Raw genomic sequence first — 24,015 nt, forward strand, 5'->3', positions numbered from 1 at the left:
TTTAGAAAAAAATCTGAAAGGAGACTAGAGAATGAGACAAACGTGATTGGGTATAAACAAAATAATGCGAGAAAAATATTGCAAACAATCCAGTTCGGTTTTTGACAACTGCCAAGGAGGGAGCTCGAAATGCAGAATCACCTTGGTCTTCCTATTGTAACAAATTTCTGTTCATCCAGAATTAATGTGTTAGAAGCAATTGACAATTTACATACATTCAAGAAATACAGTAGTAAGGTCAAGGACACAGGAGGAGAAACCATTGCTTGCAATTCTCCAGTTAAAAGTGTTAGATACAGGTGGTCCCAGAATTATGCAAAATTCCTTTATTGAGAATTTTCCATAAACTGTTTTCCATAAACTGATTTTGCCATAAGTCAGAATCATTCACATCCTGTAGTTAACTATATTGTACCACTCTGCATATACTTGCACTTCATTTAATATTCACCTTAACACTACCAACAATTAATTTAATGGAATATATACAGCAATAATGTATACCATAAAATATTTTATTATTATCAACTTGAAAACTGCTCTGAAGTGTAAAGTCTAATTTCTGTAAGTTAGAACATTTGTAACCCACAGAGCTCCTGTAGTTGGCAAATTCAAAAAGTAATAATCAGGGAACAGTAGTAAACTTTGCAATAGTTACCGTGGTAGTATTACAAGTAATTAAATCACACACATATTAGGTGTAAATGACATTCATGTATTAGAGTATATGAATGCATATACTGTAATAAAAACATTCAATGTAATAAAATGAAAAGAATTGCAAAGTTTTTAGCTTGACTTTCTAAATAATAAAGTCCTTAAATGTTTATTATTACAGCTGCACAAAGTAATATTATCTACTTTGTCTCTTTGTTCATTTCTGCACATCAAATAATTAAATTTGAACACACATGTTCTTTTGGCATCCTTTAGATCTTCAATAAACTATTAATGTCATTATATAAAGAACAGACATTTTTCATCATAAACCAAAAAAGTAAACCTGATTGCAAGAGTTTACACATTACATAAACTTCAAATCTAATAACAAAAAAAAGATAGGCCATTCACATTTGTTGAAAAAAAAATCAATTGGATTTAGAAGTTCTCTCACTCCTCAGTGTTGACATAAAAAAGAGTTGCAATATCAGGCAGCTGAACCTCAAAGATTACTGTATATCACAATCAGTGGGTACAATGTTGGCACAGCAATTAAATCATTGGACCATTAATTCAGAGGCCTAGGTTAACTATCCAAAGAACTGATTTCAAATCCTATCAAGGTAGATTAGAATTCAAATAATTTGAAATTTGGGGAAATAAACAATAATTTATTGTATTTTATTTATTTAGAGATAAAGTGCAGAACAGGCCCTAGCAGCCCAACAAGCCGTATTGCCCAGCAACCCACCTATTTTAACTTGAGCCTAATCAGAATCAGAATCAGGTTTAATATCGCGTTATATCAGCAATATAACGCAATTCACAATAATATAGAAAAGTAAATCAATTACAGTATGAATATTGAACAGTTAAATTAAAAATAGTGCAAAACAGAAATAATAAAAGTAACACACACACAAAATGCTGGAGGAACTCAGCAGGTCAGGCAGTATCTATGGAAAATTGTAAACAGTTGCCATTTCAGGCCAAGACCCTTCATCAGAACTAGAGAGAAAAAAAGATGAGAAGTCAAGAATAAGAAGGTGGGGGGAGGGGTAGAAGAAATACAAGGCTGTAGGTGATAGGAGAAACTGAAAGGGGGAGGGATAAAGTAAAGAGTTGGGAAGTTGATTGGTGAAAGAGAAAAGGGGCTGGAGAAGGGGGAATCTGATAGGAGAGGACAAAAGGCCATGGAAGAAAGGGAAAGGGAGGAGCACCAGAGGGAGGTGATAGCCAGATAAAGAGATAAGAAGAAAGAGGGAATGGGGGCATTACCAGCAGTTCGAGAAATTGATGATCATGCCTACCCAGACAGAATAAAAGGTGTTGTTCCTCCAACCTAAGTGTTGGAGCATTTAGAGGAAGCCACAGACTGAAATGCCAGAATGGGAATGTGAAGTGGAATTAAAATAGCTGGCCACTGAGAGATCCATCTCTTTCTGACTGATGAAGCGTAGGTGCTTGGTGAATCAGTCTCCCAATCTATATCAGGTCTCACCGATATACAGGAGGCCACACCAGGAGCACCGGATACAGCAAATGACCCCAAAACACTCACAGGTGTAGTGTCATCTCATCTTCAAAGACTGTTTGGGGCCCTGAATGGTAGAGTGCTTCCAGTATGGCTTCCTGTATATCTGTACCCAAGACGGAGATGACCAATTTTACAACTTTCTTTAGCTTTTTTTGGTCCTGTGCAGTAGCCCCCCTTCCCAGACAGTAATGTCCCTTCCTACTGACCTCTGTGACTCCTCACATGCTCTTGATCTTTTCAAGGATTTCAAGTTCCCTGGCATCCATCATCTCATTTTTACTATAGATGCCTAGTCCCTATACACCTCCAAACCCCACCAGGAAGGCCTCAAAGCACTCCATTTTTTTCCCTGGACACTAGATCTAACTAGTTCCCCTCGACCACCACTCTCCTCTGCTTAGCAGAACTTGCCCTCACTCTCAATAATTTCTCCTTTGGCTCCTCCTCCTTCCTTCAAACAAAAGGAGTAGCCACGGGCATTCACATGCGTCCCAGCTAAGCCCACCTGTTTGTTGGCTACGTGGAACAGTGTATGTTCCAAGCCTACACTGGAGACTAACTCCCACTTTTCCTACACTACATCGACGACTGCACTGGTGTGGCTTCATGCTGAACTCATCAACTTTATCCACTTTGCCTCCAACTTCCACCCTGCCCTCAAATTCACCTGGTCCATTTCCAACACCTCCCTTCCCTTTCTTGATCTATCTCCATCTCCGGAGACAACTGATCCACCGATGTCTATTACAAACCCATGGACTTTCACAGCTACCCAGACTACACCTCATCCCACTTGTGATTTGTGATATGGTGCAACTCAAACTACCTGCGTCTCAATATCACCAAGACCAAGGAGTTGGTGGTGGACTTTAGGAGATCTAGGCCTCATATGGAGCCAGTGATCATTAATGGAGAATGTGTGGAGCAGGTTAAGACCTACAAGTATCTGGGAGAACAGTTAGACGAGAAGCTAGACTGGACTGCCAACACAGATGCCTTGTGCAGGAAGGCACAGAGGCGACTGTACTTCCTAAGAAGGTTGGCGTCATTCAATGTCTGTAGTGAGATGCTGAAGATGTTCTATAGGTCAGTTGTGGAGAGCGCCCTCTTCTTTGTGGTGGCGTGTTGGGGAGGAAGCATTAAGAAGAGGGACACCTCACGTCTTAATAAGCTGGTAAGGAAGGCGGGCTCTGTCGTGGGCAAAGTACTGGAGAGTTTAACATCGGTAGCTGAGCGAAGGGCGCTGAGTAGGCTACGGTCAATTATGGATAACTCTGAACATCCTCTACATAGCACCATCCAGAGACAGAGAAGCAGTTTCAGCGACAGGTTACTATCGATGCAATGCTCCTCAGACAGGATGAAGAGGTCAATACTCCCCAATGCCATTAGGCTTTACAATTCTACCGCCAGGACTTAAGAACTTTTTAAAAGCTATTATTAATGCTTTTTGAGATAGTGATTTAGATGCATATCATATTTTTTACTGAGTTAAGTATTGTATGTAATTAGTTTTGCTACAACAGGTGTATGGGACATTGGAAAAAAGTTGAATTTCCCCATGGGGATGAATAAAGTATCTATCTATCTATCTATCTATCTACTCTACTACGTGTATAAACACCATCCCCTTTTCTCAATTCCTCTGTCTCTGCTGCATGTGCTCTCAGGATGAAGCTTTTCATTCTAGAATGAAGGACATGTCCTCCTTTTTCAAAGAAAGGGCTTCCCTTCCTCCACCATCAATGCTGCCCTCACCTGCATCTCTTCCATTTCACGCACACTTGCTCTTACCCATCGTCCCGCCATCCTACTATGGATAGGGTTCTTCTTGTCCTCACCTATCACCCCACCAGCTTCCATATCCAGCACTTAATTTTCCAGAACTTCCGCCATTTCCAACGGGATCTCACCACCAAGCACATCTTTCCTACCCCCCCCCCCCACCTTCTGCTTTCTGCAGGGATCGCTCCTTATGCGACTCCGTTGTCCATTCATCCCTCCCCACCTCTCCCTCCCAGCACTTATCCTTGCAAGTGGAACAAGTGCTACAGATGCCCCTACACCTCCTCCCTCACTATCATCCAGGGCCCTAAACAGTCTTTCCAGGTGAGGTGACATTTCACCTGTGAGTCTGTTGGGGTCATATACTGTGGTCAGTGCTCCCAGTGTGGCCATAAGTGAGACCCAATGTATAATGGGAGACCTCTTTGCTGAACATCTATGGTTTGTCTGCCAGAACAAGTGGGATCTCCCAGTGGCCAACCATTTTAATTCCACTTCCCATTCCATTTCTGATATGTCTATCCATAGCCTCCTCCACTGTTGTGATGAGGCTCGGTTGTAGGAACAGCACCTTATATTCCGTTTGGGTAGCCTCCAACCTTATGGCATGAACATCAATTTCTCAAACTTCCAGTAATGCCTCCCAACCCTCCATTCCCATCGCCTTTTCCCTCTCTCACCTCATCTCCTTGCCCACCCATCGCCTCCCTCTGGTGTGCCTTTTCCCTTTTTCTTTCTTCCATGGCCTTCTGTCTCTTTCAACAATCAACTTCACAGCTCTTTACTTCATCCTAGCCCCTCCAGGTTTCAAGAGTTCTCTCTCCCCTCCCCCACCTTTTAAATCTACTCCTCTCAGTTTTTTCTCTCCAGTCCTGCCAAAACATTGACTGTACTTTTTCCCCCATAAATGCTGCCTGACCTGCTGAGTTCCTCCAGCATTTTGTGTGTTGCTCTGATTTCCAACACCTGCAGATTTTCTCTTGTTAGTAATGCAGCCTGTCAGAATGTTCTCCACAGTACATCTGTAGAAGTTTTTGAATGTTTTAGGTGACAAACTCAATCTCCTCAAACTCCTAATGACATATAGCCACTGTCTTGCCTTCTTTATAGCTGCATCAATATGTTGGGGCCAGGTTAGATCTTCGGAGATCTTGACCCCCAGGAACTTGAAATTGCTCACTCTCTCCACTTCAGATTCCTCTGGTTTGTGTTCCCTCATGCTACCCTTTCTGAAGTCAACAATCAGTTCTTTGGCCTTACTGATGTTGAGTGCAAAGTTGTTCCTGCAACACCTCTCAACTAGTTGGTATAATCTCGCTCCTGTATGCCCTCTCCCCTACATCTGAGATTCTGCTAATAATGGTTGTATCACCAGCGAATTTATAGATGCCATTTGAGCTATGCCTAGCCACACAGGCATGGGCATGGAGACAGTAGAGCAGTGCGCTAAGCACACACCCCTGAGGTATGCTAATGTGTTGATCATCAGCAAGGAGGAAATATTATTACCAGTCCACACAGATTATGGTTTATCAGTTAGGAAGTTAAGGATCCAATTGTAGAGGGAGGTACAGAGGTCCAGGTTCCATAACTTATCCATCAGGGCTGTAGGAATGATGGTGTTATATAGTCAACAAACAGCATCCTGACATAGGTGCTTGTATTCTCCAGGTGATCTAAGGACATGTGAAGAGCCATTGAAATTGCATCTGCCGTAGTCCTATTGTGGCCTTAGGCAAGTTGCAGTGGGTCCAGGTCCTTGCTGAGGCAGGAGTAGATTCTGGTCATGACCAACCTCTCAAAGCATTTCATCACTGTAGATGTGAGAGATACTGGACAACAGTCATTAAGGCAGCTCACACTACTCTTCTTGAACACTGGTATAATGGTTGCCATTTTGAAGCAGGTGGGAACTTCCAACCAATGAGATTGAAAATGTCCTTGCACAAGTTCTCAGAGCCTTACCAGGTACTCCATCGGGGCCTGCCACCTTGCAAGGGTTCACCCTCCTAGAAGACAGCCTGACATCAGCCTCTGAGACAGAGATCACAGGAAAAGTTACAATGATCAAATAACCTACTGACTGGTATAACTTTGTAATGTGGGAGGAAACCAGAGCACTTGGAGGAAACCCACACCTTCATGGGGAGAACATGTAAACTCCTTTTAGATACGTTGGAATTGAATTCCAAGCTCCAATGCCCCAAACTACAATAGCATTGCACTAACCACTGAGCTACCATGACAATAATAATGAAAACTACTAGGAGCGATTGGGCTTGTATACACTGGAATTTAGAAGGATAAGAGGGGATCTGATTGAAACATATACGATTATTAAGGGATTGGACATGCTAGAGGCAGGAAACATGTTCCCGATGTTGGGGGAATCCAGAACCAGAGGCCATAGTTTAAGAATAAGGGGTAGGCCATTTAGAATGAAGTTGAGGAAAAACCTTTTCACCCAGAGAGTTGTGGATCTGTGGAATGCTCTGCCTCAGAAGGCAGCGGAGGCCAATTCTCTGGATGCTTTCAAGAAAGAGTTAGATAGAGCTCTTAAAGATAGCGGAGTCAAGGGATATGGGGAGAAGGCAGGAACGGGGTACTGATTGTGGATGATCAGCCATGATCACATTGAATGGTGGTGCTGGCTCAAATGGCTGAATGGCCTACTCCTGCACCTATTATCTATTGTCTATTGTAGTTGTAAAAACTCACCTAATTCATTAAAGGACTTGAGATAAGGAAATCATTACCTTTTCTGATCTAAATGTGGATCCAGTTTGAATATTTGAGTATTCCCTGAAAAGCCCCAACAAACCTCAAGAACAGTCTCTCAAGGGATAAGTAGGAGCAGGCAATAAACACTAGCCTTGCCAGTGATGCCTAAACCCAAAGGAATGAAAGAATAAAAATATAGATATACTGCACTGATCTTTTAAAATACTATTTCCTTCCCTTGTAAGCTATTCTACATGCAATGGATTTCTTAACATTTAACTAAGGAATTATATAGTGAAATTTTCTCATGCTTGTAATTATATAATCTTAATGCTTGAAAGGATTAAAGGGACAATAAACTACAGGGATTGTTTCTCGTCTTCCACTGCCTCATTACTCTTGAAGTGTTTCAAACAATTAGTATTTCTTTGCATATATCACAATGACCACAGATTTTATTTTAATAAATAAAATTGCAAGTACTGCATATAACACCAGGTTAGTTGGTAAAAGAGAAATGTAAGCAGGAATATAAAAAATCATCAGCAATATTTACTCAGTACTATTGGTGAGGAAAATAAAGGATCATGGCAAGATAATTTAATACTGAAATAAGCCAGCAGAGTACTCTGATGATAAAATCAAAATCAGAGTTCCTAGATACATCAAATTAATCAAATAAGAACATCACTGTATTGAAAAATAACAACTTTTTTTTTTACAAATAGCTATCTCAATATTTTAAGCAACCAGTTTGTGTGGAACTACAATGACCACCATTGAACCATTAAGTCAGAATAAACTCTCATTCATCACTTCATTTAAATATGTTTTACGCATTAACATTTAAGCTTATGTTTCAATAGATACTCCAACAATGAACAAAATTATTGTGCATGCTTACTAATATGTTATTATCAATTTTGGTAAAGATTATTTAAAAGTTGCAACCATTTACCAGCTTGGCTCATTGGCATGACTTTTCCCCAATTTTATGATTGTTCAACTTATTCTCCCTCTCACACACACATCAATTCCCCCAAAATTCTCCTATACTAGAAGTAATTTACTGCGGCCAAAGGACCTACTAGCACAGGGGTTCCCAACCTGGGGTGCCCTCACCCCCGGGGGTGCAAGATAGAATTTCAGGGGGTGCGACAAAGAATGGCTTGTGTCCTTGAGTGACGAGTCACAAGTCATCACTCAACCAGCTGCCAGTGTGCCTTGAGAAGTGGTAGTAACGTTTGTCCCAAGCACACTCCATTCTCCCGCTGCCCGAGTCGAGAGAGACGTAAACTCACTCCAGTCTCCCGCTGCCCGAGCCAGCATTGAGGATTCTCATCAGTGATAGCTGGGAATTACACCTCAGAGTTGAGGAGTCCTATCAATGTTAGCTAGAAAGTTACATCTCAGAGTTAAAAATCATCTCATAACACCAAAATCTTTGTACATCCCGAATCAACCATCGAGTAATGACTTCATGTTAAAACCAAACCCGCAGACAGTAGGTAAATTATTCAATTATAAAATTTTTAAAAGCTGCATTTTGATAAAAAAGCAGCTGAAGTCATTGATTCGTATTTGTCTCAATGCATTAAAGAAGTTTTTGAATTTCAAAGGTTTTTCTTCTCTTAAAAGGTTTTTTTTTCTTGAATCCTTAATAATTTTGAATTGTGTTAGTTGAGGAGGTATTATGGTTAGCACTGAGGACTTTGAATCGTGTGATGGGAGTTCATATCTCCGGTAATCATCGGAAATAGGTGTGTATATTCAGTAGACAGTAACCTAATAAGTCGCGTCGCGTCCCTGTAGCATTTCCACCTGACAATCTATCTTGGCGTAACCGCAGATAATATCGTAATATAATATTCGAAAGTGTATTTCTTGCGATACTTTGCTATAGGCGTGGCTGGTTGAGTAAAGCGGTCATCCCTGACTTAGTCATAGTTTTTCTCATATTAGCTCATATTTTTCTCTTTACCCTTCATCATGTCAAAAAGAAGGAAATGGAATGATGACTATGTGTGCTTTGGTTTCACTTGTACAACAGGAAATGATGGCTTGCAAAAACCCCAGTGCATTCTTTGTAGCGTTATGTTTCCCAACTCAAATCGGAAGCCATCCAAGCTTCAAGAGCACTTCAAGAACGAGCATAGCAGAGCTGATGTTGAAGAACATGATGTTGGGTCATTGAAAATCAAAAGAGCTCGTTTTGATTCACAAGGAACTCTTCCAAAATTAGGCTTCGTTTCTGTTGAAAAACCACTACTTCTTGCTTCATACCAAGTGGCATATAAAGTGGCCAAATCCAAGAAGCCCCATACAATTGCGGAAGATCTCATCAAGCCATGTGTACTGGAAATGGCAACAATTATCCTGGGCAAAGAAGCAAGAAAAAAATTTGAACAGGTGCCCCTATCAAATATTGTCATTCACAACCGAATCAGTGATTTGAATGGACATATTTTGGACCAAGTCATCTCAATTGTCAGAGCTAGTCCTCTTAAAATTTCTATTCAGTTGGATGAGTCAACTGATGTCTCCAGTTGTAGTCAACTCATCACATTAGTGAGGTATGTCAATGATGGTACTGTGAAGGAAGATTTCCTGTTTTGTAAAGATCTGAAAACAAACACAACTGCAAAGGATGTGATGCAGCTGGTGAAAGACTTCTTTGCCAAACACGATTTAGATATCAAAGTCACTGGTTCTGTGTGCACTGACAGGGCACCTGCAATGCTTGGAAATAAGTCTGGCTTTTCTGCATTGATGAAAAAGGAGATTCCAGACTTGCAAGTTACCCATTGTTTTCTTCATCAGCATGCTTTGGCATCAAAAACATTGCCTCCAAATTTGAAGAAAATCCTTGATACTTGTGTGAAGATCATCAACTGGATCAGGGGGCGTGCTTTGAACCATCGCATCTTCAAATCATTTTGTGAGGATTTGGGAAGTGAGCATTCAGTTTTGCTTTTCCACGCAGAAGTCCGTTGGTTGTCACGAAGACAAGCTTTAACCCGCTTCTTTGAACTGCGGGAAGAAATCAAAGTTTTTCTGGAGGAGCGTGAATGTGATCTGGTTGGGGCAATGGAATCACAGGAATTTGCCCAAATGTTGGCTTACTTAGCTGACATTTTCACTCATATGAATGACCTGAGTGTTTCTCTTCAAGGAAAAGGGATAAACATATTGAAGGCTTGTGAAAAGTTGAATGCCTTCAAAGAAAAGTTACATCTTTGGCGTCGAAGGATGGAAAGAGGCAGTCTCTCAAATTTTCCTTCACTAGAAGAGATGGTTGATGATGCTGGATCCATAATTCCTACTGTGCATGAAGAAATTGTGGCTCATTTGGAAATGCTGTCAGAATCGTTTGATGGATATTTTGCTGCTGGAGACCTGAAGATTTCAGAAGAATGGATCATGAATCCATATTCCTACAATTTGGAGAAAATGTCAGATGAGGAAGAGCTGAAGGAAGATCTTATTGATTTGCGGACAAATCGAGCTTTTGAAATGCAATTTGAAAGCAAGACTTTGGAGGAGTTTTGGTGTGCAGCAGTGGATATGTTCCCAAGACTTGGTGGAAAAGCACTCCGTGTCCTCATTCCATTTGCAACAACATACTTGTGTGAATCTGGATTCAGTTCTCTTTTGTCAATCAAGACAAAATCTAGGAATCACCTAAATCCACAGGCAGACCTGCGGATCGCAGTCAGCAAGAAAGTTCCACGTTTTGACAAAATCATGAATGAGAAGCAGGAGCAAAGAAGTCATTGAATTTTATGTTCACAATTGGGATTGATTTTACTGCTTACAATTTTTTCCGAATAAATTAGAATCTAATTGCTCAATTTATATTTGCATTTTATGCACTGAGTTAAAAACTTATTTTTTTTAAGTTCAATTTGTTCACCCGCAGTATTGTATGTGGTTCAATTTGTGGTTCAAAAATTAGAAATTAGACTTCTTCATCTTCAAATGTGATATTACTTTTGTAGGGGGTGCGAACATGAATCAAACATTTCCTAGGGGTGTGGGGCACAGAAAAGGTTGGGAACCACTGTACTAGCATGTCTTTGTGATGTGGGGTAAAAACCAGAGCAACTGGAGGAAACTCACATGGGCATAAACACCAAACATGCAGCAACCAAGATCAAGACTGAACTTGGATCATTAGAGTTTTGAAGCACTACGATTTTCAGCTCAGACACTTCAGGTTCATAGCTGTTGGTTACACCCTGGATACAAATTAAGGCCTAACTTTATTGCAAATGATCTAAGTTCAAAAACTTAATTTGCAATGGTTCTTAAGAATGAACTAAGTATTGGAACTAGCATGCACAGGTACATGAAATGAATATATTGGACTTCACTGGACAAACAGTGTGAAATAAAATGGTGCCAAATTATACAGGTGCTTTGCAACCACTGACCAAACCATACAAATATTCCTGCTAATGTAGGTAACTTTAAAGACTCAAAAACTTCTATAGTTGTACGATGGAGAGCATTCTGACAAGCTGGGGGCTACTGAACAGGACCGAATGAAGCTGCAGAAGGTTGTAAATCTAGTCAGCTCCATTTTGGGTACTAGCCTACAAAGTACCCAGGACATCTTTGGGGAGCAGTATCTCAGAAAGGCAGTGTCCATTATTAAGGACCTCCAGCACCCAGGGCATGCCTTTTTCTCAGTTACCATCAGGTAGAGGGTACAGAAGCCTGAAGGCACACACTCAGCGATTCAGGAACAGCTTCTTCTCCTCTGCCATCCAATTCCAAAATGGACATTGAATCTTTGGACACTAACTCACTTTTTAAAAAAATACAGTATTTCTGCTTTTGCACATTTAAAAAAAAATCTATTCAATATACGTGCTGTAATTGATTTACTTGTTTATTTTTTTTTCTCTGCTAGATTATGTATTGCATTGAACTGCTGCTGCTAAGTTAACAAATTTCATGTTACATGCCACTGTTAATAAACCTGATTCTGGTGTAGATCTATTATTGATAAAATAATACAATACCCTAGCCAAAGTTTACACCTGTTATTATTAACAAACACTTAAAGCCCTTTGGGTTGAAATTTTTTCGAATGCTTCATACCGAAAGACAAAAGGAAGTATCTTTTCTTTTAATACAAAATTGAGAACTGGGGCAGAATGGCAACTGAAAATCAAAGCATGTAATATTATCATTTGTTAGCAGGGATTACCACTTTTTTGATGAGATAACTTGATTTCTGTTTGATAAATTGATAACTTTATTTTGTTGCCATTCATTCGACAGTTCACTGAAAGCAGAGGATGCTAAAAAAGATAAATTCACAATTCTATATTAGATATTCCGCTTCAGATATCCATGGTAAAGCAATTTTATAATGATGGATGATAGAAACCGTGCACTTTGAAAGTTGGAAATGCTTATGTTCTCAACAGATAAATAATTATAAAAATTGCAACTGCTGACTGACAAAGGATGATAATTGGTTCATAAAAGAAACCAATTTAAGAAATCATTATTCACTATTCATGGGAGGCCTTTTAAAAATATAAGTGAATATTCTTTCGACATAAAATGCCGCTGGACAAAAAATAATTGTCCATTATTTACGAATCTGATCATAATGCTCTACAGGTCACATTGACATAGTACCTCAGACGATATCATCTCAGATTAATGTTTTAATATTGTCTTTGACATGACCATATGAAAAACTCTGTTGCTACTCACTCGTCACCATAGCAGATTTGACGCCTTGCTTTAAATACATTTTAGAATAAATTTGCAAATGGATAAAATATAGTTATGATCATGCTTTCTTCTCACTACTCCCATCAGGAAGAAGGTGCAGGAGCTCACACCACCAGGTCCAGGACCAGTTATTATCCCTCAACCATCTGGTTTTTAAGCCAGTGGGGATAACTTCATTCATCCCATCACTGAAACTTTCCCACTTTCAAGGACTCTGTGTTTGATATTTATTGTTTATTTATTTATTATTTTTTTCTTCTGTATTTGAACAGTTTGTTGCCTTTTGCACATTGGTTGTTTGTACTGTTGGGTGATCATCTATTATGCTTCTTGGATTTACTGGGTATGCCCACAAAAAATGAATCTTAGAGTTATATACAATGACATATGGAGTACTAAAGACTTAGGCACATGTAAAAAAAAGTTCTGTAAAGCGACGATGCCTTCAAAAATAATGAAATTAAAAGTTTCTAAGTTTCAAAACATTTACCAGAATGAGCAGTAAATAGTAAAAAAAAACTTCATGAAATCAATATTTGGCGTGATCACCCTTTGCCTCTAAAACTGCATTAATTCTCTTAGGTGCACTGTCACACAGACTTATAAGCAAATTGGCTGGTAGGTTGTTCCAAACATCTTGGAGAACTTGCTATAGTTCTTCTGCAGACTTTGGCTGTCATGATTGCTTCTGTCTCCCTAGGTAATCCAAGACAACCTCGATGATGTTGTGATCAGGGCTCTGTGCAGGCCATACTATCTGAAACCACATTAAAACATCTAGCATGCCTAAGATTTTTGCACGATACTGTATGTACTTTAATAAATTTACTTTGATTTTTGATGTCAATCAATAGGATATTTTTGAATAAATCTATTTATATAACTATTGAAAATGAAGAAGGAGGGCTCACATGCAGGCTACAGGAATAAAGATATATCCAATAAGTGCAATAATTCAAATGCTCTCAGCTTACTGATAACAGCAAAAAGGGGGAGTAGTACAATTGACCTCAACACTTCAGGCAAGGGAGGGGAGTGGGGCACAGAATACAACAAACCTGAGTTTATTCGCAGATCTGATAGTTTTCCAGCAACCAGCTGGAAATTTGGTGTATGTAGTGAATTAAAAGAAGGAGGGTGGTGGATTGGTCTGGGCCAAGGCATTGATTTTTCTGAGGCTTCTGTTAATCCACCCACATGCACCCACTTTCAAGCTGGTTGTTGCATAGATAGCTGAACTGAAAATAAGCACAGGCTTGCTAACTTCTTTGCCCATAATAAAAATGATTCATGAAAGTGAAAATGATATTTAATTCCAACTTAGTATTTCATGGATAAAAAGCATTTTACACTTCTCATCATTATTTGAGAATGGATGCATAAGACAACTTCGAACAGGGGTTCCCAACCTGGAGTCCACAGACCCTCGATTAATGGTAGGGGTCCATGGCATAATAATCATTTGGGACCCGTGACCTAGAGAAAGCTTGCTTTTTTGTGTTGTCATTCTCGAATAATGATGGAAACTGTATTTAACTGACTTATCTTAATTTTTAATTTAAATATAATTATTTGCCAATTATGTTCCTTGTGTACTTCCAAAAATAGTAGATATCTCATATTACTAACACGGTATAACAATAACTTAACTGGGGGACCGCTTTATCAAGTGCTTCTGCTCCATCTGCCAACAGCAGAATTTCCTGGTGGGCAAACATTTTAATTTCCATTCCCATTTCGACATGTCAGTCCATGGCCTACTCTTGTGCCACGACGACGCCACCCTCAGGGTGGAGGAGCAACACCTTAAAAGCCGTCTGGGAAGCCTCCAACCTGACAGCATGAATATCGATTTCGCTTTCCGGTTTAAAAGAATGGTTCCCTCCAGTCCCTTCTTTTTCTATTCCCCACTCTGGCAACTTGTCACCTGTCTATCACCTCCCCCGGGTCCCCTCCTCCTTCTCTTTCTCCTATGATCCACTATCCTCTCCTATCAAATTCCTTCTTCTCCAGCCTTTTATCTTTCCTACCCACATGGCTTCATCTATCACCTTCCAGCTATCTCCTTTCCTCTCCCCACACATTTTTATTCTAGTGTCTTCCACCTTCCTTTCCAGTCCTGAACATAGAACATAGAATAGTACAGCACATTACAGGCCCTTTGGCCCACAATGTTGTGCTGACCCTCAAACCTTGCCTCACATATAACTCCCCACCTTAAATTCCTCCATATAACTGTCTAGTAGTCTCTTAAATTTCACTAGTGTATCTGCCTCCACCACTGACTCAGGCAGTGCATTCCACGCACCAACCACTCTCTGAGTAAAAAACCTTCTTCTAATATCCCCCTTGAACTTCCCTCCCCTTACCTTAAAGCCATGTCCTCTTGTTCTGAGCAGTGGTGCCCTGGGGAAGAGGCGCTGGCTGTCCATTCTATCTATTCCTCTTAATATCTTGTACACCTCTATCATTTCTCCTCTCATTCTCCTTCTCTCCAAAGGGTAAAGCCCTAGCTCCCTTAATCTCTGATCATAATCCATACTCTCTAAACCAGGCAGCATCCTGGTAAATCTCCTCTGTACCCTTTCCAATGCTTCCACATCCTTCTTATAGTGAGGCAACCAGAACTGGACACAGTACTCCAAGTGTGGTCTAACCAGAGTTTTATAGAGCTGCATCATTACATCACGTCTCTTAAACTCTATCCCTCAACTTATGAAAGATAACACCCCATAAGCTTTCTTAACTACCCTATCGACCTGTGAGGCAACTTTCAGGGATCTGTGGACATGTACCCCCAGAACCTTTTGCTCCTCCACACTACAAAGTATCCTGCCAGTTACTTTGTACTCTGCCTTGGAGTTTGTCCTTCCAAAGCGTACCACCTCACACTTCTCCGGGTTGAACTCCACCTGCCACTTCTCAGCCCACTTCTGCATCCTATCAACACTACCTACAACACCACTAACCTTTGTGTCGTCTGCAAACTTGCCAACCCACCCACATCCAGGTCGTTAATAAAAATCACAAAAAGTAGAGGTCCCAGAACAGATCCTTGTGGGATACCACTAGTCAAAACCCTCCAATCTGAATGTACTCCCTCCACCACGACCCTCTGCCTTCTGCAGGCAAGAAATTTCTGAATTCACCTGGCCAAACTTCCCTGGATCCAAATGCCTTCTGACTTTCTGAATAAGCCTACCATGTGGAACCTTGTCAAATGCCTTACTAAAATCCATGTAGATCACATCCACTGCACTACCCTCATCTATATGCCTGGTCACCTCCTCAAAGAACTCTATCAGGCTTGTTAGACACGATTTGCCCTTCACAAAGCCATGCTGACTGTCCCTGATCAGAACATGATTCTCTAAATGCTCACAGATCCTATTTCTAAGAATCTTTTCCAACAGCTTTCCCACCACAGATGTAAGACTCACTGGTCTATAATTACCCGGACTATCCCTACTACCTTTTTTGAACAAGGGGACAACATTCGCCTCCCTCCAATCCTCTGGTACCATTCCCATGGACAACGAGGACATAAAGATCCTAGCTAGAGGTTCAGCAATATCTTCCCTCGCCTCGTGGAGCAGCCTGGGGAATATTCCGTCAGGCCCCGGGGACTTATCTGTCCTAATGTATTTTGACAACTCCAACACCTCCTCTCCCTCAATATTAACATGCTCCAGAACATGAACCTCACTCATATTGTCCTCACCGTCATCAAGTTCCCTCTCAGTGGTGAATACTGAAGAGAAGTATTCATTGAGGACCTCGCTCACTTCCACAGCCTCCAGGCACATCTTCCCACTTTTATCTCTAATCAGTCCTACCTTCACTCCTGTCATCCTTTTGTTCTTCACATAATTGAAGAATGCCTTGGGGTTTTCCTTTACCCTACTCGCCAAGGCCTTCTCATGCCCCCTTCTTAAGCTCCTTTCTTGCTACCCTATATTCCTCAATAGATCCATCTGATCCATCTAAACCTCGTCTATGCTGCCTTCTTCCACCTGACTAGATTTTCCACTTCACTTGTCACCCATAGTTCCTTCACCCTACCATTCTTTATCTTCCTCACTGGGACAAATTTATCCCTAACATCCTGCAAGATATCCCTAAACATCGACCACATGTCCATAGTACATTTCCCTGCAAAAACATCATCCCAATTCACACCCGCAAGTTCTAGCCTTATAGCCTCATAATTTGCCCTTCCCCAATTAAAAATTTTCCTGTCCTCTTTGATTCTATCCTTTTCCATGATACTGCTAAAGGTCAGGGAGCGGTGATCACTGTCCCCCATATGCTCACCCACTGACAGATCTGTGACCTGACCCGGTTCGTTACCTAATACTAGATCTAGTATGGCATTCCCCCTAGTCGGCCTGTCAACATACTGTGACAGGAATCCATCCTGGACACACTTAACAAACTCTGCCCCATCTAAATCCTTGGAACTAATCAAGTGCCAATCAATATTAGGGAAGTTAAGGTTACCCATGATAACAACGCTGTTATTTTAGCACCTTTCCAAAATCTGCCTCCCAATCTGCTCCTCGATATCTCTGCTGCTACCAGGGGGCCTATAGAATACCCCCCGTAGAGTAACTGCTCCCTTCCTGTTCCTGACTTCCACCCATACTGACTCAAAAGAGGATCCTGCTACATTACCCAACCTTTCTGTAGCTGTAATAGTATCCCTGAAGAAGGGCCTCAGCCTGAAATGTTGAATGTTTCAATAGATGCTGCCTAATCTGCTGAGCCCATCCAGCATTGTGTGTGTGTTGCTTTGGATTTTTAGCATCTGCAGAATTTCTCATGCTTATATGGTTCTAAATGGGATTTTATAGACAATAGGTGCAGAAGTAGACCATTCGGCCCTTCGAGCCTGCACCGCCATTTTGAGATCATGGCTGATCATCTACTATCAATACCCGGTTCCTGCCTTGTCCCCATATCCCTTGATTCCCCTATCCATAAGATACCTATCTAGCTCCTTCTTGAAAGCATCCAGAGAATTGGCCTCCACTACCTTCCGAGGCAGTGCATTCCAGACCCCCACAACTCTCTGGGAGAAGAAGTTTTTCCTTAACTCTGTCCTAAATGACCTACCCCTTATTCTCAAACCATGCCCTCTGGTACTGGACTCTCCCAGCATCTGGAACATATTTCCTGCCTCTATCTTGTCCAATCCCTTAATAATCTTATATGTTTCAATCAGATCCCCTCTCAATCTCCTTAATTCCAGCATGTACAAGCCCAGTCTCTCTAACCTCTCTGCGTAAGACAGTCCAGACACCCCAGGAATTAACCTCGTGAATCTACGCTGCACTTCCTCTACAGCCAGGATGTCCTTCCTTAACCCTGGAGACCAAAACTGTACACAATACTCCAGGTGTGGTCTCACCAGGGCTCTGTACAAATGCAAGAGGATTTCCTTGCTCTTGTACTCAATTCCCTTTGTAATAAAGGCCAACATTCCATTAGCCTTCTTCACTGCCTGCTGCACTTGCTCATTCACCTTCAGTGACTGATGAACAAGGACTCCTAGATCTCTTTGTATTTCTCCCTTACTCAACTCTACACCGTTCAGATAATAATCTGCCTTCCTGTTCTTACTCTCAAAGTGGATAACCTCACACTTATTTACATTAAACGCCATCTGCCAAGTATCTGCCCACTCACCCAGCCTATCCAAGTCACCCTGAATTCTCCTAACATCTTTATCACATGTCACACTGCCACTCAGCTTAGTATCATCAGCAAATTTGCTGATGTTATTTTCTATGCCTTCATCCAAATCATTAACGTAAATGGTAAACAGCTGTGGTCCCAATACCGAGCCCTGTGGCACCCCACTAGTCACCACCTGCCATTCCGAGAAACACCCATTCACCGCTACCCTTTGCTTTCTATCTGCCAACCAGTTTTCTATCCATGTCAATGCCTTCCCCCTGATGCCCTGAGCTTTGATTTTACCTACCAATCTTCTATGTGGGACCTTATCAAATGCCTTCTGAAAATCGAGGTACACTACATCCACTGGATCTCCACCGTCTAACTTCCTGGTTACATCCTCGAAAAACTCCAACAGATTAGTCAAGCATGATTTACCCTTGGTAAATCCATGCTGGCTTGGCCCAGTCCTATCACTGCTATCTAGATATGCCACTATTTCATCCTTAATAATGGACTCTAGCATCTTTCCCACCACCGATGTCAGGCTGACAGGTCGATAGTTCTCTGTTTTCTCCCTCCCTCCTTTCTTAAAAAGTGGGATAACATTAGCCATTCTCCAATCCTCAGGAACTGATCCTGAATCTAAGGAACATTGGAAAATGATTACCAATGCATCTGCAATTTCCAGGGCCACCTCCTTTAGTACCCTAGGGTGCAGACCATCTGAACCTGGGGATTTGTCAGCCTTCAGTCCCATCAGTCTTCTCATCACCGTTTCCTTCCAAATGTCAATCTGTTTCATTTCCTCTGTTACCCTATGTCCTTTTACTACATTTCTATTTCAAATATTAACATCACTGGAGGATAGCTGATGTTGGTTCCCTTATTCAAAAAGGGCAATGGGGATAAGCCTTGAAACTACATGTTGGTGAGCCTTGCCTCAAGAGTAGAGAAATTATTGGGAGAAAGAAAGGGATAGGATTTAAAAACATAGAAAACCTACAGCATAATATGGACTCTTCAGCTCACGATGCTGTGCCAAACATGCACTTAGTTTAGAAATTACCCATGGTTACCCATAGCCCTCTATTTTTCTAAGCTCCATGTACCTATCCAGGATTCTCTTAAAAGAACTTATCGTATCCGCATTCACCACAGTCGCCGGCAGCCCATTCCACGTACTCACCACTCTCTGCGTTAAAAAAAACTTACCCCTGACATCTCCTCTGAACCTACTCCCAAGCACCTTAAAACTGTGCCCCCTCGTATTAGCTATTTTAGGCCTGGGAAAAAGCCTCTGACTATCCACATGATCAATGCCTCTCATCATCTTGTACACCTCTACAGTCACCTCTCATCCTCCGTAGCTCCAAGGAAAAAAGGCCAAGTTTACTCAACCTATAAGGCATGCTCCCCAATCCAGGCAACATCCTCTAGACCCTTTCTATAGTTTCCACATTCTTCCTGTCATCAAGACAGAAAGCCTCTGTAGAGGAAGAAAACAACTAATGTCAAACAAGAGATTTATGCTCACTTGGAAAGGCAGGGACTGATAAGGAGCCAACATGGTTCTGTGCAGTTGGAACTTGGTATCACAAATGCTAAAGAGTCACAGGATGTTGCTTGGAATGGCGAGTTTTAGTAATAAATAGATATTGGATAGGCCAGGTTGAAAGAAGTTGAAGGGTTAACTTGGAGAAATGCATAAAATTATGAGGTACATAGACAGGAAAAAAATCAGTCTTTTCCTAAAGTTGGGGGAAGTGTGCATAAATTCAAGGTGTAGAGGAGAAATTTAAAGATGTGAGAGATAGCAATTTCACATAGGGAAAGGTGATTATATGGAAGTAGTGGAGCAAGATACTTAAGAGGCATTTCAGTGGGTACTTGGATAGGGAGTAGAGGGATATGGGCCTAATGCAAGTAAATGGGATTAGAGTAAATAGGTATCATGGTTGACATGGATGACTAGTGCCAAAGGGCCTATTCCTGTGCTGTACAACTCTATGAAGTTGCCAAACACATTAAAAATTCCATTGCTCAGTTTTGCATTTCATCCACCTTTCTGAAAATATCATGAGGTAATATCATTTATAAATCAATATACATTTTATCATGCAAGGTTTAGTTATTCAAGTTAGACACAATAGAAATGCAACTAAAGCAGCATAACTAAAGTGAATTACAATTCTTAGTGGCACATAAAAGAAAAGCTAATAATTTGGGAACAATTGGAATTTTAACCAGCGAAAATCAAATCAACAACACTGGATAAATGCTGATTAAAACAAATATGAGCACAAAAGGTTGGTGAACAATGCAGTATGTGTATGAAAGCAAAGCTGAAAACAATTTAAGGCAAAATTAAGAGCAAATGACATACAATGAAATGAATAATACAGAAAACAGAAACCTTTAAGAGATACAACACTTAAACCGCAACAAAACAATAGGAGTGAAAAGAAATAAACAATGAAAAAGCAGTCAGTAAAGTCTAAATGAATGGTTTCATCTGGTTTTAAAAGAGGCAGGCATATGCCTGTTTGATGTTCAAAGTAAAAATAAATATCATGTACATAAAATTGTACTGGAAAAAGAAAATGTTTTTATATTTACTGAAACTGATGGAAAATTGTGAAAGCCAGCTGGAATTAGGAGGCAATTCTCCTGCTTCTGTTAACACAACTGTTTTACATAGAAAATTAGAGATTAAACACTATTCAAATAACGGCTTTAATAGGGAAAACATAGTAAGCTAGTACTTAAACTTCAAGACTACCAACAGCATACACAGAAATTGAAGTATACTAAATGAAAAATGAGAAGAATGACAGATGTTGAAAATGAAATAAAAAGAAAATGCCACCACGGCACAATAGACAGCATCTGTGGAAGACAAACAGTTAATGTTTCTATGACTCTATTCAAAGTATATTTATTATCGAAGTATATATATGTCATCATATACAACCCTAAGATCCATTTTCCTGCAGACATACTCAATAAGTCCAATAACCATAATAGAATCAATGAAAGACTGCACCAACAAGACAGACAACTGTTACGAATGTGTCACAACTCTGAGGGGCCGAAGGGTACAAAGTAGCCCCCTCCTTTTTGAGAATCGCAAGATCACTATTAATTTGGGTCTGGGACCCAGGAAATGAGAGAGAGACGTCCAGAATACACAGGTTTTGGAATGTGTCCTGGCCTTCGCAAGGCAGAACCATTGATAACGGCTATTGTCTCTTGGAGACGGAATTGGGTATTGAGTACTGTACTATTCATTGAAGCCCTCAGGGGGTGACCAGAGTGGGCTGGTTGAGGGATTGCATCATCCCAACCTGATTGACATCTGAGACCCCGTGAGTAAGGATAAAAGAGGGTCTGGGGAACAACCCCTTTAGACGCACCAGGAGAAACGCTAGAAATCCCATGACAGCGTTTAATAGCGACAGCCAGCGGGGGGCTAGCGTGCGTCCTTTCCCTTTGCCTGGGATTGGGGCCTTACCACGGAAGAACGGCTTTAGCAAAAGGAGAGGCCATAAGTGACCGGCCACACCCACGGAACTCTTGAAGGATCGGAATCATAAAAGGAATTGGCAAGTTTCTAAAATCTGTCTCTCTTGACTCCAACCAAAGGCTGCAGCCTGAATGAACTGAGTGACTTTTATATTTCCATCGGACAATATATTATCCCCTAGACAACGATAGAGCTATTTCTTATTGATTATTATTATACCCGCACTTTTAGATTTAGTATTGACGATGTATATTATCTGTATGTTTGCATTGATATTATTTTTGTGTATTTTTATCAATAAATACAGTTAAAAATAGTACCATCAGACTTCAACGGACCTCTCTATCTTTGCTGGTAAGTGACCCAGTTACGGGGTTCATAACACAACCAGTGTGCAAAAGACAACAAACTGCAAATACAAAAGGAAGGAAAAAAAGAAATAATGACAATGATAATAATTATATAAGCAATAAATATCAAGAACATGGGATGAAGAACCCTTGAAAGTGAGTCTATAGGCTGTGGGAACAGTTCAATGATGGGGCAAATGAAGTTATCTCCTTTGTTTCAAGAGCCTGATGGTTAAGGGGTGGTGGAGGTATCTGATAATGCATGCTGCTTTCCTGCAACAACACTCCACGTTGATGTGCTCAAAGGCAGAGAGGGCTTTACTTGTGATGGACTAGGCTATATCCACTACTTTTTGTAGGATTTCCCATTCAAGGACATTGGTGTTTCCATACCAGGCTGTGATTCAGCCAGTCAATATACTCTCCACCACACATCAATAAAAGTTTGTCAAAATCTTAGATGTCATGCTGAATCTTTGTAAACTCCTAAGGAAGTAGAGGTGCTGTTGTGCTTTCTTTGTAATTGCACCTACATGCTGGGCCCAGGTCTTCTGAAATGATAACACCATGGAATTTAAAGCTGTTGGCTCTCTCCTCTGTTCCCCTGATGAGGACTGGCTCACGGACCTCTGATTTCCTCCTCCTGAAGTCAATATTCAGCTCCTTGGTCTTCATAACATTGAGTAAGAAGTTGTTATGGCACCACTCAACCAGAATTTCAATCTCCTTTTTATAGGCTGATTCGGCCTATGGCAGTGGTGTCATCAGCAAACTTAAATATGGTATTGGAACTGTGCTTAACACACAGCCTTGTGGTGCACTTGTGCTGATGGAGATTGTGGAAGCTATGTTGTTGCCAATCCAAAATGACTGGGACCTGCAAGTGAAGAATCCAGGATCCAATTGCACAAGGAGTACTGAGGCCAAGTAGCTTATTGATTAGGTTTGAGGGGATTGAATGCCAGGCTGTGGTCAACTAGGAGCATCCTAATGTATGCACCTTTGTTGTCCAGATGTTCCAGGGTTGAGTGAAGAGCCAATGAAATGGCATCTACTGTGGACCTGTTATGCCAGTAGACAAATTAGAGAGGATCCAAATCACTTCTCAGGCAGGAGTTGCTAAGTTCCATCACCAACCTTTCAAAAGGCATCATCACTATTTACTTAAGTGCTAATGGATGATCTGCAGAGGTATACTTATTTTACCTTATGCTATGTACCTTTATTATTTATTTTGAGTTTTTCTCTATTATGAAATGAATCAGTATTTGGAACACATGCAGTCACACGAGCAAGGAATTTCATTGCTGTCTGGTGTATATGATAATAATCTAATCTATGTGTTTTTTGAGGACGTCCAGGTTTCTGATATGGGGCATTGTGAAATATGTGCCCTATGACATCAAAGTGTAAACAATTAGCTTTTTGCAAAAAAAGTAGCTTTAATGTCTTTTTTTGAATGACCTGGAGTATTGGCTTTAGAATGTTATGGTCGGGTTATTCCTCTTACCTACTTAATACCATTTTGGATAATTTCCAAGTTCACAGGAGGGAGTTTGGCCCATGAGTCTATATTACTCTGATCTTCAGTTACATACTAGGGTTTGTTATTATCCCATTCAAAATAGCAATCCATAATCCCCATGCACAATCTGCCCTTCCGTTTGTGAATACAATATTGGCAATGCTAAAGCTGGATCTAGTTTCCAATAAAGCCTCAACATTATATATTATTCTCCCAAGTAAATCTTTCTTCAGCCTTAACTTGTGAACCACAAAGCACTATTATGACTTGGGCACCCTTCTTCTTTCTGGTAACCACTGCAACCAAGTACTTGTAATGTTATGTTACTGGAATTGGGATTAGGTCGAATCAAAGGAAGTGGCAAATTGGCACAGAGGGGAGAACTGAAAATCAGATTGAATAGTGCCTCAAGAACCTCTCACTCAACGTCAGCAAAACCAAATGGCTAATTATTGACTATAGGATATAGAAACCATGA

At 40.7% G+C, this 24,015-nt stretch overlaps 1 protein-coding gene across 1 annotated transcript in view; it reads right to left on the reverse strand.

Annotated features, from left to right (window-relative positions):
- Positions 1 to 24,015, reverse strand: part of brip1 (BRCA1 interacting helicase 1) — a 263,801-nt gene that overhangs the window by 22,279 nt on the left and 217,507 nt on the right. The gene's annotated exons all lie outside the window — the stretch shown is intronic.

Source organism: Hemitrygon akajei, chromosome 8, assembly GCF_048418815.1.
Source record: "Hemitrygon akajei chromosome 8, sHemAka1.3, whole genome shotgun sequence".
Classification (NCBI taxonomy): domain Eukaryota; kingdom Metazoa; phylum Chordata; class Chondrichthyes; order Myliobatiformes; family Dasyatidae; genus Hemitrygon; species Hemitrygon akajei.